The sequence below is a fragment of the Mastigoproctus giganteus genome, chromosome 1, assembly GCF_048544385.1.
Source record: "Mastigoproctus giganteus isolate SK-2022 chromosome 1, ASM4854438v1, whole genome shotgun sequence".
NCBI lineage: Eukaryota > Metazoa > Arthropoda > Arachnida > Uropygi > Thelyphonidae > Mastigoproctus > Mastigoproctus giganteus.
The window spans coordinates 20,016,512-20,032,776 of record NC_143575.1 but is presented as its reverse complement, the minus strand read 5'-3'; the positions used below and the strand labels follow the sequence as shown (position 1 = coordinate 20,032,776).

Below are 16,265 nucleotides of genomic sequence, written 5' to 3'. Positions count from 1 at the left end.
AGGCCTTCATCCTGCAGTGGATTGAAAATGGCTGATGATGATGATGATGATGTCATGTAAACAGGATAAATAAAACAATAAGAGATATCGCTGCAGCTCAAATCATGTGGTTTTTAAAAGGTTTAGAGTCTTCATATAAATTGAGCTTATTCAAAGGTAAGTTCAATTTAATTTTCATAGTAAAGGTAACTATTCAGTTACCTTTTCTTTTACCAAAGGTGGCACTTCTGTGGTGAAATAATAGGAAGAGTTTGAACAGTTTGTGGTGAAATAATAGCAAGAGTATGAACAGTTTGTGGTGAAATAGGATGGACAATTTCTTGTGTTGTAGTTAAATTGGATTCCTAATAATTAAGAAACCACCATATATGATAGGCTTTCAGTAATGGATAGATCAATGACAGGGATCGACGCATCAATTCCAACCATTAATACATCAGGTCAGTCACATGTTCCAGTTATTGTTGGCAGATCTCGAGGCTAAAGAGCATGAATATTTTGGAGTAGGAAGACATTTGCATATCCTGAATATTGTATCGATTCGTATAATAATCAGTATTTCGTTTTTATCGACTGCAGTGTGTCAACTCATGAACTAGAGTACGACATTGGCTTGTGAAGGACCATGATAAGCAATTGTCCACTTGCAGACTGTTCTCTTCTGCTTGGCAGTCTGCCAGGTACTTGATCGTTGGAAGGGATGGATGAGTAGTTATGGCTGCCAGAAGACCTCACTTAAACAACACACCACTAACAGAAGAACTGTTCCTGTTCTTTAACTTCTGTCAACTTTATACTGGGAAGTTAAATGGTGTAACTTGCGCCCACTCACTACCGATCTTCTTATGTATATTAACGGTGCCAGTTGATGCCGACCTACTGACCCACATAACAGAATAAAGAAGAAAGGGTATTGTCACTGCTCTCCATAAGCCAAGGTATCGATCTCTTCGAAACAGCATGGGTCTATTTTTACTCAGCAGTTTCGTTTGGTGCCACTTGGATGAACTTTCAGGTCAAAGTAACCGATGAGAACAAGCAAAACTGGCGACATGTTTTGGAGATGCACTGATTCGTTTGTTTTCCCACTGATTTGCTCCATTTTAACTGTTCCTTGGTTTGCTGATTAAGGTTACCGATAAAGCTAAGTAAAGGAAGAGGAAGTTGGAAACAAGTATGTTTATAAAGGGGGGGGGAAGAGCGTTTCCTTCTATAGTTCAGTAATACAGAGAATTATTAAGGAGATGAGCCGTTGAGTGAAATTCAGAAGTAGAAAGTACACAGGTGGACATAAATGCCCTGATTCCTTCAGTGAAAATGGCGTCGGATGAGAACCACTCTCGATTAATGGAGCTAACAGTAATAATTGTTTGAACTGATTTAATTAAATACTAATTGAGCATTGGCATTAGTGTGACCTAATGCCAATATAAAAGAATGATACATGAAACCTGTTTTTCATCATGGAGGGGAAATTTTAAGTGAGAAGAGGTGAATAATCAAGTTCTGACTTGACTTAAAGAAATGCAAATTTTATACCGGGATGAAAAGTTTCATCTTTTGGAGTGAATAATTTCTCTTCCGGAACATCCCAACTCATTAAATTCAACACTGGTACGAAGATATCTACAAGATGGACCCAACGATTATCGTTTGATCTTGTGTTAAACCCATGTTTCATCCATGGTGGTAGACCGCTGTCAAAAGTTCGATATTTTTTACCGAAACAACTCAGAGCATGCCGATGAAGTTGGTTGCTGTTGTGTTGGTTTTGTGTGTCTGGCTAAATAGCATATTAATGATTCATTAACTTGCAGGTGCTAATTACCCAGAGCTTGCAAATCAATAGAATTGGAAAATCGGAATGTGCGTTGTGAATTCTTTTAAATTACAGAGGTCTCAGTAATTCAATGAGAATGTTGCATTCTGGGAAACACCATAAATTTCTTTCCCAGTATAGCACCATTTACGATGAAACCAACTGGTGTGTCTGCCCTTTGCCGTTTAATGGATTTCTGAAGCTCTTTTGCACAGCGGTAATGTTCAGCTACTTGCTTGCAGACATGTCCACAGAAATAAACACAAAGCTGGGGTTCGATTCACTTGCTACCTTCTGCACTTCCGCTTTAGCAGTAGCTTCCTTACTTGGCCGATCGATCCACTGTCTGGCATCGCTCGGTAAATATCTCTCTCTTGCCACGTGATGGAACCTGGAGACCGATCGATATGGTGAAAGTCAATGACACCACGTGCCGCACGTGTTCTCGTTTCGGCCGAAGACTGCTTTGAAGGTAATGTTAATGAAAAAGTGTTATCTGAATGCCTGAGAAATCAGGAAACAGTGTAAATCGCTGCAGTTGCTTAAAAAGCAAAAATTTCAGATTACCAAAAGATTTTCAACAAATCTTCCTTTCTCTTGGTCTTTTTCAATCTGAATTCTTTGGTAATTTCCAAGTGTCTAGTAAACAAAGTGATTAGTCATTTATAGTTTATTTTAGATAGGAATTATAAAATTGAAAGTTCTATTGCATTTATTTATTCATAGGGAATTATCTTTACCCTAAATGGATATCACGGAAGTGAACTAGATTTTGTTGTATTTTTTCTTGAAGTCAACGAATTTTTGAGATTTTGTAAACTTATTTGGTTTTTTTTTTTAATCTTATTTATGTTTTTTTTTTTAAATCCTAAAATGCGATTTTTTTAAATCGTTTAACATTTAAAAAAATTGTGTAATTTTAAAATCACAATTTTAAATCTCAGATGATTCAGCACCACTTAAAGGTATTCAAATATAATTAATTAAACAATTCTCACACACACACACACACACACACACACACACACACACACACGCGGGATTCGTATTAACCATTCTTTGGAGTTATGTATATATATATACAGTGTGTGTATATATATATATTTTTTTAATATTTTTGTCTTATTTAATATTTTAAAAATCTTGTGTTTTTTTAATCTTATTTATTGTTTTTAAGATATTTCTTGTTATTTACGATCGTTTATCTTATGATCATTTGAACTCTAAGCGTTTTAAAGATTCCAAACACTAAAATAATAAAACCATAATACAGTATGCGTTTATGTTAAAATTTATATTTTAAATGCTGATTTATCTCAGTACCTGTCGTTTAAGAAATAGAAAGCAGGGGCGCTATGGCATACAGATTAAAACAATCAGTACGCTGAAGATTGATTATTTTGTTATTTAAAAAAATGCTTATTCGCGTGTATAAATTGATAGTTATAGAAGTTAATAAACAATAGATACAGTTTATTAATATCGCTCGTTTCATTTGATATTAGAAAAATAGACTTGTGTGCAAGTTCAGTCTATTTTACACATATACATACATATTTCTAAAGAATAGTTAATACGAATCCCAAGTGTATGTGTATTGATTGTTTAATTACTTGTATTCGAATACCTTTAAGTGGTGATGGTGAATTATACATCTGAGACGTACCGTACTCTATACTTTTCAGGAAGGATTCATATCATGTATAATACTGTGGTTCAGTTCTTCAAATTGTGGCGTTAGCGTTTCCGTGAGGGCTGTGTCCTTCACGTTTGTATCATTCTTGTGGCTTTGTGGTATAGTCACTAAAGGGTTGATGTCAAGGTCAAAGCAAGTGAGTAGAAATAGCTCGAGAACTGTAAGCTTTCATGATTAATCGCTGTGTCTAGGGTTGGCTGACTTCCATGGACAGGAAGTGGGGAGGAGTTTTGTAGGATAGGCCTGCTAAACGGTACTTCTTCAAGTGAAAGTAAGGCTTTCTTGGGTTAAAAGGGTACAAAAGCGTAAGGCGGTAAAGACTGTTGAACTTTAACATTAAAGGTCGCAGGGCCAATTGAAACAGCCCCGTTCGCTTGATATCCAGCTGTACAACTGGCTACCAGCCCTCTCTAAATAGAAGCAAAGGGCCATTCAGGTGAAGCACTTGGAAATATTCATAGCAATTTGATTGCTCCTACAGACCGATTGTGGTTGAATGTGCCCTTTGCTTCTTATGCTCCAGTCATTTCTTATTGATGTGATTTATGTAGCCATCGGCCTCTGTCTATTTCTATACTATATAGTTGAGTATACGCCTTCTACAGGGGTCAGAATGAAACTATTAAAGGGTGATATATGGCATTTCTCCGATTGCATTTTAGACATCTGTGTTAGTGTTCTGATTTGCTCCTTTTCCAGTAGCGTTGTATATCTCTTTCATTTATCACTAGTTGTTCGGTGTGCGTTTGTCACATGATTATCATCGGGAATTGAATTCGTATAGAAAATCGAATTGCTATATTGATTGTGCAAAGGATTACCGCATGAACGAAATAAATTTTTATCATGCTGTAGTAACTCTTGCTGAAGTATTTTTTCGGATGCCAGTGTCTTTCAAAAAGAAATGTCCTATATACTTCTTCTTAAAAAGACCCCTCTCCTTATCCACACTATCCCCGAATTTTGAATATGGATACGAAGGTAACCATACGGTATTTGACTTAAATGTATTTTTATACTCTGGATACGATGCAATTTTTTGTGGCTGTATACAGATTCGAAGAAGCAAGCATTTTGTCAGTGATTCACGAAATGTCCCAAGCTCAAGACTGTTTGGGTTTTGCAGGCCAACTTTTTATTTGTTTAAATGGGTTCCCCCATTAGTTAAATTGCTACAGGATGCCACTTGCATAGGTGCCATATGAGAGGAGATTGCACACGAAAATTACCCCTTTAAGGTAATGAAAACATCTAAGATTTGTTATCAGAGTGACTTTATGAAGTTTTGAAAATTCACAAAACTGGCGGTGCGTTTTTTAGATAGAACAGGTGATCTGCTTAATGTTGGAAAGAGCAGCTGTTTCCCCCCAACAAAGAGACATCGGACATGTCTGTTGACCCCTCCATCTTCCTCCGTCAGCATCTGCCTTTCGCTTTGGCAAAAACGAAGCAACCGCGGTAGAAAATGTAAAACTTGATGAGGGTACACCATTTGTCACGTGTGACGGCCAAAGGCAATACTTCACAAAACAGAAAACCCCTCTCCGTCCGAGACCCTACCGGTAGCCCCTACCCTCTCGGGTCTGGCAGACGTTCCTCTCCCCTTATTTCCCTCATATGACAGCTGCTGGAGAAAGTGATTGTCCCACTAACCTCAATATGCTCTTCAGTACGGTTCCCTTGAGCTGTGTGGCCGTCTGCTGTTCTCCTGTCCGCATAGACCCCCCCCCCACCACTTCTTTCCTTTCCCGTATTATCCACAGGCCGCTACGTAATACGCTGCTTTCTTCCGTGGCGCGTGCGCGTTGGCGGTAGTAGCGGAACACACACTGACATGAAACCACAAGTAAACCAAACTGCTTTGAAGACTTTATTTTGGCCTTCTTAACCCGATCTTTCCGTTGATAGTATTTAGTTATGCGTTCTGCTTTCATAGTCCGTTGTTAAAGATGATATCTTTATGTCAGCGGCTTTCAAACAAAAAATGACAGAAAGATCGCCGACTATCAGTGATTCTTCTTAAAGGGAAGACAGCAGAAGTTAAAAAGCCAGTTTTTGTATATTGACCGTATATTCAAAGAAATGTTCCATATCTTCACGTTCTACTTGGCATTCTTTTTAACTGGTTTAGAGACTGGTACTGTGTCTTCCTCTTTAACCATTAGGAATGGAATTGTATATATATTTTTTATCTCTTTTCCTGTGAATATAGCTTTGTTGTAAGCGTAGATTCATCTACAATTATGATATAAAACATTGAATAATAAATAAATACATGGCGATCTGTTATTTCTTTAAGCAACGATTGGATCCACTATCCGCTATGATCGGTTTACTTCTTTTATCGAGTAAGTCGGGTCATTTAATTTAAAGACACTGCAATACATAGACGCCGTATAGCCTTAGTTTCCTTGCCGCAAATTCTGAACAACCTCTACATATGCTTTGCGGGATGAAAACTTGGGTTTTTCATCCCGCTTAACAAATGAAAATATAGAAAACCATACAACCCTCACCTGAGAATGACTAACTCAATAACGATGTGAATAAAGCCTATAAAAGTACTTCCCCTCTACTACTAATAAATAAATTCTGAGAATCTGATGACACTTATACATACGAAAAGAGCTGCTGTTTGAAGACGTTTATAATTAGCGTATCGGCAATGCTTAAATCACAGAAGATTTATTGTTCGTTACCAGTCTCATTAAAGATTTTTGCACATTTTAAGCGTTACTGATACCTTATTTGTAATCTGCCTATTCATGGTATTTTTCGTAGTTGTATATTTATTAGATTCTTCGAATTTATTTTTAAAAACACCGATCGAAGCATGTCGAGTGAGGCAAGACAAGTCTGAAATTTATGTAAATGCAGTGTCATAGTATTTCGTTACGAAATGATTTTACGTAGCTTGGGTTTCCTCTGACTTGTTCGGCTAAAGAGTTGTGCTGGCTGAGTTACACAGTTCCGGATGGAGAAATTTGCTGAAATTTTTCTTCCGATGTATTCCGGTGCTCTGTTTTAGGCAGGAGTAATAGGAATTAACTCTCAAACAAGCCTAACCATGCCATAGTTTTCTAATCGGATACGACACTACCTGTTCCCTTTCGAGGAATCGATGCATGGTTGGTTTATGGAGTACAGTACAGTACTAACTTTTATTTTCACTATCCAGTAGAGTAACTTTTATTCTACTGGCCAACATACCAAATGATGGACAGCTGCACCCTAGCGTGCAAACCTCAGTAGCCTTTCCTCGATACGAGTATTGATGAGGTCTGTTGCACTGGAAAAAAAAAAAAAAAAACTCAGCTGATCTACGAGTAGGTGGTCCTTCTGCAGCATACGCTATCCGAAGTGACCATCCTATGTCGAACGATGGAAATTTTTCTTTGCTGCTCATTGAAGAAATAAAAAAATCTTAGACGAGCAAAGGCATTGAAGCTGTTCACTTTTTTTGTTATATATATATGATGAAGATGTGGAGATATTTGTTGAGGAGACTGAAACAAATCGCTTCCTGTTATGGTGTCGTTGAATACAGACATGTATGTGAATTGTAAAGGACAATTTATCTTTCTGGCCGTTAACCGATGCGGGTGTACTGGCGAAGGACATCTTGAATGGCGAAGTACATTAGGTCAGTGTGTTGACACGGTTTATCACTATGAGGGTGGGAGAAAAAAGACCTTTGACCTTTATCTTCGCCACCAGGCATGTGCACAGAGGTACAACAAAGGTGTTCTAAAAGTGAACAGCTGACGGTTTGCGCATGGCCGTCTGCCTTGCATTCTGCAGTAATCGAGCGGGAAAAGAAACTGCTTCCCCTGCTTTTACCTTCTCCACAAAAACGAAGAAAGCTACGACTTAATCCGGCTCTCTGTGTTCGAAACTCACGCTTCGGTTAACGGTTGTTCAAGTTATGGGCTGCTGGTTTTATGTGAGGGGTCTGCAGAAAGGACTTTTTGCTTGCTTCGTCTTCATTCTACGAGAGGTGTTTGTTGTCATCGAGGCAGGGAATATAACTTTTTTTGAAATCACGCATTTCTTCAAAATACTCAATGATTTTGCTAAACTATAGCTTTAATAAATAAAAATTTACAACTCACTTAGCTTCACAATCCGAAAAAACAATTATTCTTGAAGTACGATTTCTTATATTTTAAACTTGTGGTGATGAAGATACACCAGTGGAATCATGAATTACTGTTCATTCATTTCATTTTTAACTTTTATTGCCATGATAAAGTAAAAGTCTTTAAAGTGCTGTTTCATTCTTTTTATACCACAGTACTACGGTTGAAAGGCGTAAATAGGTCAAGTAATATTCTCTTTTAGCCAAGGCCGGCAGTCCATATCATATGAAATGCTTAAAATATGAGGGTGATCTGCTCATTACCATGATGAGGGTACGAATACAGCTGAGCTACATAGGAAAGGCCAAAGGTTGCCTGGATGCCTATTCCTTTTATTTTGGGCATGGTTGATTGTTTTGAAGTGTTCTTGGAGTACAAGTATCGAATGCTGTTGATCTGTCTATTAACTGGCATTTTTTATCTTGTATTATGCCACGGGCAGATTTGCTCCGGAATAGCTCACTGGGAACAATCTCTCTCTTTGAGATCCTAATTACAGCGGTGATTGAGAGGCCTTTAAGATTTTTTCCAATGGGATTCGAACTTGCCCAAACAAGTGGAAAACACGATCTATTTTCAGAAAGGATTTCGTCACAGTACACCGGTTCATATCGCACTAAACATGATCATTTTGTCATGTGTGATCTGTTCAAAAAAGAGACATCACTGGCCGACAGTTGCTTTCCTCGTGTTCCTGTCGAAATTTTTGAAGGGATCCAATCATTTTAGTAACAAAACTGCTTGTTTATAGGCTATTTCTGTTTCATCGGCCTTCAAGGTGGAGGGATTGTAAATTCCTCCCTTAGTGAACTGTTACAACCCCCTACTCATAGAGAAATCATATGTGAATTTGTTTTTCGGTTACAGATAATTTGGTCCTTTATGGTACTTTTTTGTTGTCATTGTTGTGAAACTAATAATATTTATTTTCTATAAAAACCAAACACAGCGATATAAGCAGCAGGTTAGTGAATATTTGCATATTATGTTTTTAGGATGAAAAACCCGTAATACCTCACGGCAAAAAACACCAAACCTCCCTGAAACCGGCCAACTATAACCTTAAGTTAAAGGATTCTTCCAGTTGTGGAAGAGAGATCATTTGAAAAAATTAATCTTTCCATTTTCCATTTCCCGATCATGGAAAATGGAACGATCATTTTCCTTCCTTTTTAGGACCGTTTTTATTGTCTTCATATCCACAAACACTACAATAAGTCTTGATTGAATCAAGCGATAGAACTCTGTACAATATGCAAAACTGAAGGAGAAATTTTCAAGTTGATCGGCAATCCATTCATATCTCTACCTGTCTTTAATCACTAACTCAACTCTGTGTGTGTGTGGAGAAATATTTAGTGACCTAAATGCTTCCCGCTGATACTGCTTCTTCCTTTCCTCCGCTAAAAACCGGCACTCCTATGCCGCCACTGGAGAGGTAGAGTTATATTCGGTAACGGAGAAACATTGATCGAATTCTCTTGCCACGTGTCGTGATGGGACGACGGAGCTGGGAGGAAGGGGGGAGGTAAAAGGGGGGATAAAGCGCAGCTACCCTCTCCCGAACACTTGCGTGCTGAGCACTGTTAATAACCTTGAGCGCGCGCCTTGAATGTCGGACGGGCGGCCGTTCACCTCCTCCGTTTCAGCATTGCACCACACGTCACAGGCGTGATATGCGGAGGTGTTCGCTTTCAAGGGGCTGCTCTGTTGACTGCTCTTTGGGTTGGCGATGCTCGTGTACCGCTACTGTTGCTAGCGTGATTAAGCAATAGCAGTATGGCTGGGATTGCTAGACACTGAAATAACTCTTGTAATTGCTTTTACTTTTCTGTTGATGTGCAGTCGCTTTCGTGATAATTAATATATATTATAACTAATATTATTAACTAATAAAAATAGTGTTAAAGGTCAGATTAGACCGACTTTTGGAATTAAAAAAATAAAAAAGAAGAAAAAATAAAAAAAATAAAATAATTCCGATTGGACACCATATTTATACTTATGAAATGGTAAAGGTCAGTTTTATGCAAGATATTCCACTACTGGCATTGTTGAACGATGGTCCCAGTATGCATGTGGGTATATGATCGTTCAAAGTTCAGAGAGAGTTATCAAAGTAACGTTGTAGTTATTTCTTATTATTATTCTTTAAAATATAGTAAAACCATCTGAAGATGGTTCTTGTTTTTATCGTAAGTGGATCGACTATACTGACCTTTGAATTTTGTCACATGTAGCTTACAGTCCAAAAAAAGTCTTTCTTTAAAACGACTAGAAGAAAGGACGGTATGATCTCATGAGACCTTTTGGGAAACTTTTTCTTGTTTCTTTCGTAACCTTCTCCTACTAGATTGGTGCATGAATGCAATATTGCTTATAAAACGATCCAGCACAATATATATATGAAAAATATGAATTTAAAATCTCTTTACGTAGATATTTTAAAATGGAATAATGTAGATTGTGTTATCAAAATTACTTTATATTAGGATAATGCAGGGAACTCCAGTCTAAGTCAATATTATGGCGTAATAAATCTGTCTCATCTAGGTGTAATAACTCCCAAGGTTTGACTTCATAAACCGCTGAGGATAATCAGTGAGGGATTAGGAGAGGGGATGGGAGATGGGATACTGTGTTCCCGACCTTCATGGGGTCTCAAATCAGTTGAAAGTACTGAGATATAACTCGCTTCTGAGTCCAAATATTACGAAGGGGCCCGCTCTGGCCTAAATCCTGCGCTATGGGAAGGCAATATTCCTATAATAAGATTTTTTATGTGAACACGTTAATTTCCCAGGAGGGAAAATATTTTCTTGGGAGTAATAACCACCTACCGGCGGTGCGTTCCCTAGATTTAACGCAGTGTATTTTGGACTTTCAGTTTCGCTATCTGCTCTGATCTCTAATTCAATAATGTTAACTGCCTGTAGTTTATAAGTTTCTACACTTCATGCACATGACGTGTTTAAACTCATTGATAAGAGTTTTGCATTAAGAAACAGTTTCTTTATAATGGTTTAATCCAATTATACAACATATTCACTACCAGTTGCCCCAGTATTGCATTCATCATCATCAGCTATTTTCAATCCACTGCAGGATGAAGGCCTCTCCAGCAACTTTCCAGTTCCTTCTGTTTTGAGCACTGGCCATCCATTTACTACCCACAAACTCATGAATTTCATCTGTCCATCTCTGTCGCTGTCTTCCAGGTTTTCTTCTAGCTCCTCTTGGGTACCATTCTGTTATTCTCTTAGTCCATCTGTCATCATGTTTTCGAGATATGTGTCCTGCCCAAGACCATTTTAGTTCTTTAGTTTTGATAAGAATGTCCTTTACGAGTTTGCTGCCTAATCCATGTGTTTCTCTTCTTATGTAACAGTCTGATTCCCAATATAATTCTTTCTTCGTTCCATTCTTCGCTGTATAGTTCTCAGCTTCTCTTCCATTCTTTTGGTGATTGCCCAAGTTTCACTTCCATAAGTCATGGTGGGGAGTATACATTGGTTCATTATTTTACGTTTCAGACAAACTGGGATATTGCTCTTCAGTATGTGACTATATTTCCTGAATGCTATCCATCCAAAATTTATTCTTCTCGTGACTTCTAGCCATTTATCATTATTACAGCTGATGACTTGTCCCAGATAAGTATATGACTCCACCTTTTCAATTACTGCTTCTTCAATCATTATATCCCTTTCTGTGGCATATACTTGTTCTTCATTACTTTTGTTTTAGCCATATTCATCTTTAGTCCGAAATCATTACTAATTCAACATGACTGATTAAGATTTTCCTCTAATTCTTTGGGATCATGGCTTATGACCACAATGTCATCTGCAAATCGTAAATGGTTTAGGTACTCTCCATTCACATTGACTCCTTTCTGCGACCAGTCTAATCTTCTGAAAGCTTCCTCAAGGGCAGCAGTAAACAGCTTGTCGAACTCCTTTCTCAATTTTAAATTTCCTACTGTCTGTGTCTAGTCTAATAAAGGAGGCATCGTTCCCACATATTTTCTTCAAATCATAATGTATGGGGTGTCTATACCTTGTCTTTCTAGTGCACGGAACATTGTTTTATGGACTCAAATGACTTTTCATAATCCACAAATGCCAGGCATAATGGTGTTTTATATTCATTTGCTTTCCCCATTAGCTGTGATATTACGTGAAGGTGATCCATAGTTGAGAATCTTGTCCTAAAGCCAGCTTGCTCTTTCGGTTGATTCTCATCAAGTATTCTTTCTATATTGCATTACTATCATTTTATTGTAATAAGGCACCATCACCGGGACAGTTCCAATATGATTTCCTTCTCATTTTTTGGCGTCTGTTCTCCAGATGAAGTAGCAATAATATCGACATAACTTGTCACAGCGGCAGCAGCTTTCATTTCTAGTTATGACGGTGACTTGTTCCTTGGTGCAATATCGAGGCAACTTCTTGCGAACAGGCTTGCTACTGCTTTCAAATTGTAACTCCTTGTTGTGTTTGAAAGCAGTCTTATGTTTACTTTGGAAGGCCACCGATACTTTTGTTGGGGATGCCCTTCGATTTTTTGCTGTGCTATGCTTAAAGGTGTAGCAAAATCATTCCTTACTATGGCATCTGGGAATACAAAAAAAAAAAAAAAAAAAAATATATATATATATATATATATATTCAAAGCTGTGGCTATAAACTTTGGACGTCCCACGTTACTAAAGAAATTTGTATTTTTATTTATCTACTTCTTATATAACAGTGCAGAGTGCAGAATGTATATTCTGCTTCGGTTTTCCCGATTTTGGGATGAAAATCCGGAGTTACCAGGAGAGGGGGGGGGGAAGATTCCACACACCTTTGCTGCTTGAGGCTAACTATATCAATCTCATTAAAAAAAAAAAAAAACAGGCCTAATGATGATTTTAATTTTGAAGCAGCAATTAATATTCCGAAAGAATGTAACTGGATTCATCTTCCAACTTGCGATATACGTTACCGTTAGTCTAAATGGTCTTTAGAAATCATAAGTTCCATACGGTGGCTCTCTCTGCCCCTGCCCGCCCCCTCTCCCACTGCTCGTCGCTGTGGCTTCATCAGACAACCTTGACAACCTCCCCAACTTAGAACTAGTCTCAGCAGTTCCATGTTTTCCCCGCTCTTTGTTCTATCACGCTTCCTGTTGAACGACCGCTATCTGGGTCATGGACAAAATGCTTACCATGGCGCTCTTTTTTTTTTTTTTTTTTTTTTTTTTAAATCTGTTTTGGGAGGCCTCTCTTTTTCCTTCTTTCGATATGCATGGGTTTGTATAGTTTGTTTTCATGGAAACAGGACACAAATTTTCCCTACTGGAGGAAAATTCGGAAATCAATGGCATTATATCACTAGTGTTTATATCATTATAGCACTATATCATTAACGTTTATCTAAAATTAAATTGGTCCACTTTTCAAACAATCAGAAATGCAGAAGTAAATTTATTAAACGAAATACTAATGTTTCTTTAATATGCAAATATATTCTTATTACATTTTTCCATCGATTACCTTATTTGCACGTGGACATTACTTTTGTACTTATCCGCGTCTTTTCTAAGTCTTCCACCAGAGCTCACAGTCTCTTTGAAATCCGATAAGTTCGCAAGGATCCATACCAACTATTACTACCAGTAAATGTGGTACTGGTACTGTCTTGGCGCTTTTATAGTCATATTTTGTACTTGCATATAACGATTGGACCTTTTATTCATTAGTGTTGATACCCGAATAATTTTGAAAGGCAAGCGTATTGAATTTATTCAATATCAGATACAACGAAGTTATCGTATGGTGTTACTCCCGAACTTGGGTGTGTGCAACGAGAAACAGGGTGTAATTTATCCCTCCCCCACCCCCTCCGATGTTTTTGGGTTAAATTATATACGCAGTTTCATATCGATCACATTATTAGAAAAAGTTTTTTATTCATTTCTTCCTTCAAACACAGGGGAGTCAACTTTTGCTGACATTTCCGACTTTGTATTTAAAATATACAGTAGTTACTTTTCCCTATTGGTACATTGGTCGGATAACCCACTTTTCACTAGGCTCACTTAACCATCAAATAAATCTAGTGATGAATCCCTACAAAAAGCTTTGAGATTCATTTAAGTTATTCATTATAATGAACCGATTACGCATGCAGAAGTATCAAAATAGATCTTTGATTTGAAATCTATTTTCATGTACGCAATGTTCCAATTACTTAAAGTCCAGAATGCTGCAGAAGGACAGAGCATTACGAAACAGTAATAAGAGCCACTTTTCCTTCTCACGGCTTCAAAATCCTCTGTCAATATTGCTACCGTCTCCGAGAGGCAAGAGTTGAATAGCCAAAGAAATTGTAACCTAATAACAGTGTTACCGACACTAAATAGGTTTATTGTAGGAACAAAACATTGTTTCCACTACATCAGGCCCTTGAACTGGCAGTAACAGCCCTGATAGGGCTTCCTGTTGTTACTATTCTTAATCCACTGATTATTTTGGTCACTGTGTACGATACTCTGAACGCTTTTTAACAGAGCTGAAATTCAGGCCAATGAAACTGGAATTTTCCTCTTCATTTTCCGTAGTCTGTGGCCGTCTCTTCCTGTTGCACGAGAGGAAGATTGGTGGTTCAACTAGATTCGCCTTGGGCACCATAAATAGATCCGATAGTAGTATGCATGCGAAAGATGGTCCTTGTCTCGACTCAAGTGTGTTGACATATGAAAACGTAACAGTCCTGGCTCGCTCTCCACGTGTGTAGTAATACAATCACGTGGTAACGAACGTTGCCAAGGGAAACTAAAGAACGAAGTTCACAGACCTAGACACTGAAAATAGCGTCCGTAGTTTACTTCGTCAGCCACGGAATTAGCATCAGTGACCTTGATAGTCATGGGGTATGTGGATCAGGGTGAACACTCGCATCACACCTACGTATCATTCATTTATATTAATAAGAGGGAAAAATTGTTATCAGTGTGGTGTTAAAAAATGCTTATGGAAGTGGCTAGAATTTTTAATTTGGAGGAGAGAGGGAAATTTAAAGAGCCATCTTTAAAATGCTTCTAAGGTAGGGGGTTACGTTATTGAAGCTGTCTGCTTGTTCGTCAGTCTAGTAAAAATGGATGTACAAATGATGTAGAGATGATTTCTCTTCTAGCCTCTGTTACAAGTGTAAATAGGGCGGGCACCTTCCCAGGGTGCATCAAAACCAGGGGCACAAAAAATAGTTTAAAAATAATATTATATATATAATCGTCTGACTCTATGCGTCTACAGTTACATAAATGTAAAACCACCCACTATTTAAGTGTATTTTATTCGCTGATGAAGTAGGTAGTTATTTGTTATTACAGAAAACCCAGCCTCTGTTATAGGTGTACTTTTATTTGCTTTTATGTAACTTAATTTTTAATTTTTCCTGGCTCTATCGGCGAACCGCTTTTCTGATGGCGGCTTACTAGTTAGTTTTCATCTGATTCGCCACTCAATTAACCGTTTTGATTTGTGATTTTATTCGTTGAAATTACTTAGAGTTTTGGAATATCTTAATTTGGGAATACGTTGGCTTGTAAATATCTTAACCTAACTAGATTACCTGCAGGTTGGGTTATTTATTTTTACCCTATTAACTTTGAAATATGAAAAACGATTGAGCACGACTGCCATGTTTTCATTATTTAAAAAAAAAATACCTAGTTACAGCACGGGATTTTTATCAAAATTTTTGGTGTAATGAACAGATTTTATTAATATCAAAATGTAAACAGAATTTGATTCGGATGTGGGGAGATAAAACTATTAAATTATTTTTCGAAACTTTGGACGATTTACCTCTCTGATTGCTCTACCCAATTTCTGTGTCTGTGCCCTGCAATAAGTGCCACAATTACATGAACAATGATTCGTAAAAAGAGAACACGTCTGAACATGTCTATTTTTAAGAATAAATTTCAATACATTGAGAAATGAAAGCATCAGGTATGTCCTTTGAATCTCTCTCTCTCTCGACACACCTATGTAGCGAGAGAGAGAGAAAATGTATGTAGGACATATCACACTAATGCTTATCCAGTGAAATTTTCCAACGGTGTCACGTATTATGTCGATTACCTACTAACCTCTACTCTCGCCCTCGGGCGACGGCAGGGTCCTTGGAATGATTGATTTTGCCTCTTCAGACATCTCATGAGTCTCGCCTCTTGCTTACTCCTCCTCATGCGGAAGTGGTAGCGTCAGTGTGCCCGCCATAAAACATCCCTGAATTCCACGGGTGGTGGTCATGGTTTGCTATTGAGTGGAGCAAGGAAGAGAGTGTTCAAGTACTGTGGGCTACCACGGGGCGCTATGGAAATTTTCTATTTTTAATCCAAGAACTAGTGTATCCCGCTTAATCCCTTACCTGATTTCTCAACAGGCTACATTTTTTAACATTTAATCAAATTCTGTCAATAAATACAATTATACCTCTTAAAATACTTCGAATAAATGATATTTAACTACCCGAGTCAATATGAACGAGTCTAATACCAATATTGACCTCAGATCATACATACTACACTGATGATATAATTATGGAAATAATTA

The 16,265-nt window shown here is 37.7% G+C and overlaps 1 protein-coding gene across 3 annotated transcripts in view; it reads left to right on the top strand.

Moving 5' to 3' along the window:
• The window catches only part of LOC150090615 (uncharacterized), a 458,225-nt gene that overhangs the window by 406,402 nt on the left and 35,558 nt on the right, over positions 1 to 16,265 (top strand). The gene's annotated exons all lie outside the window — the stretch shown is intronic.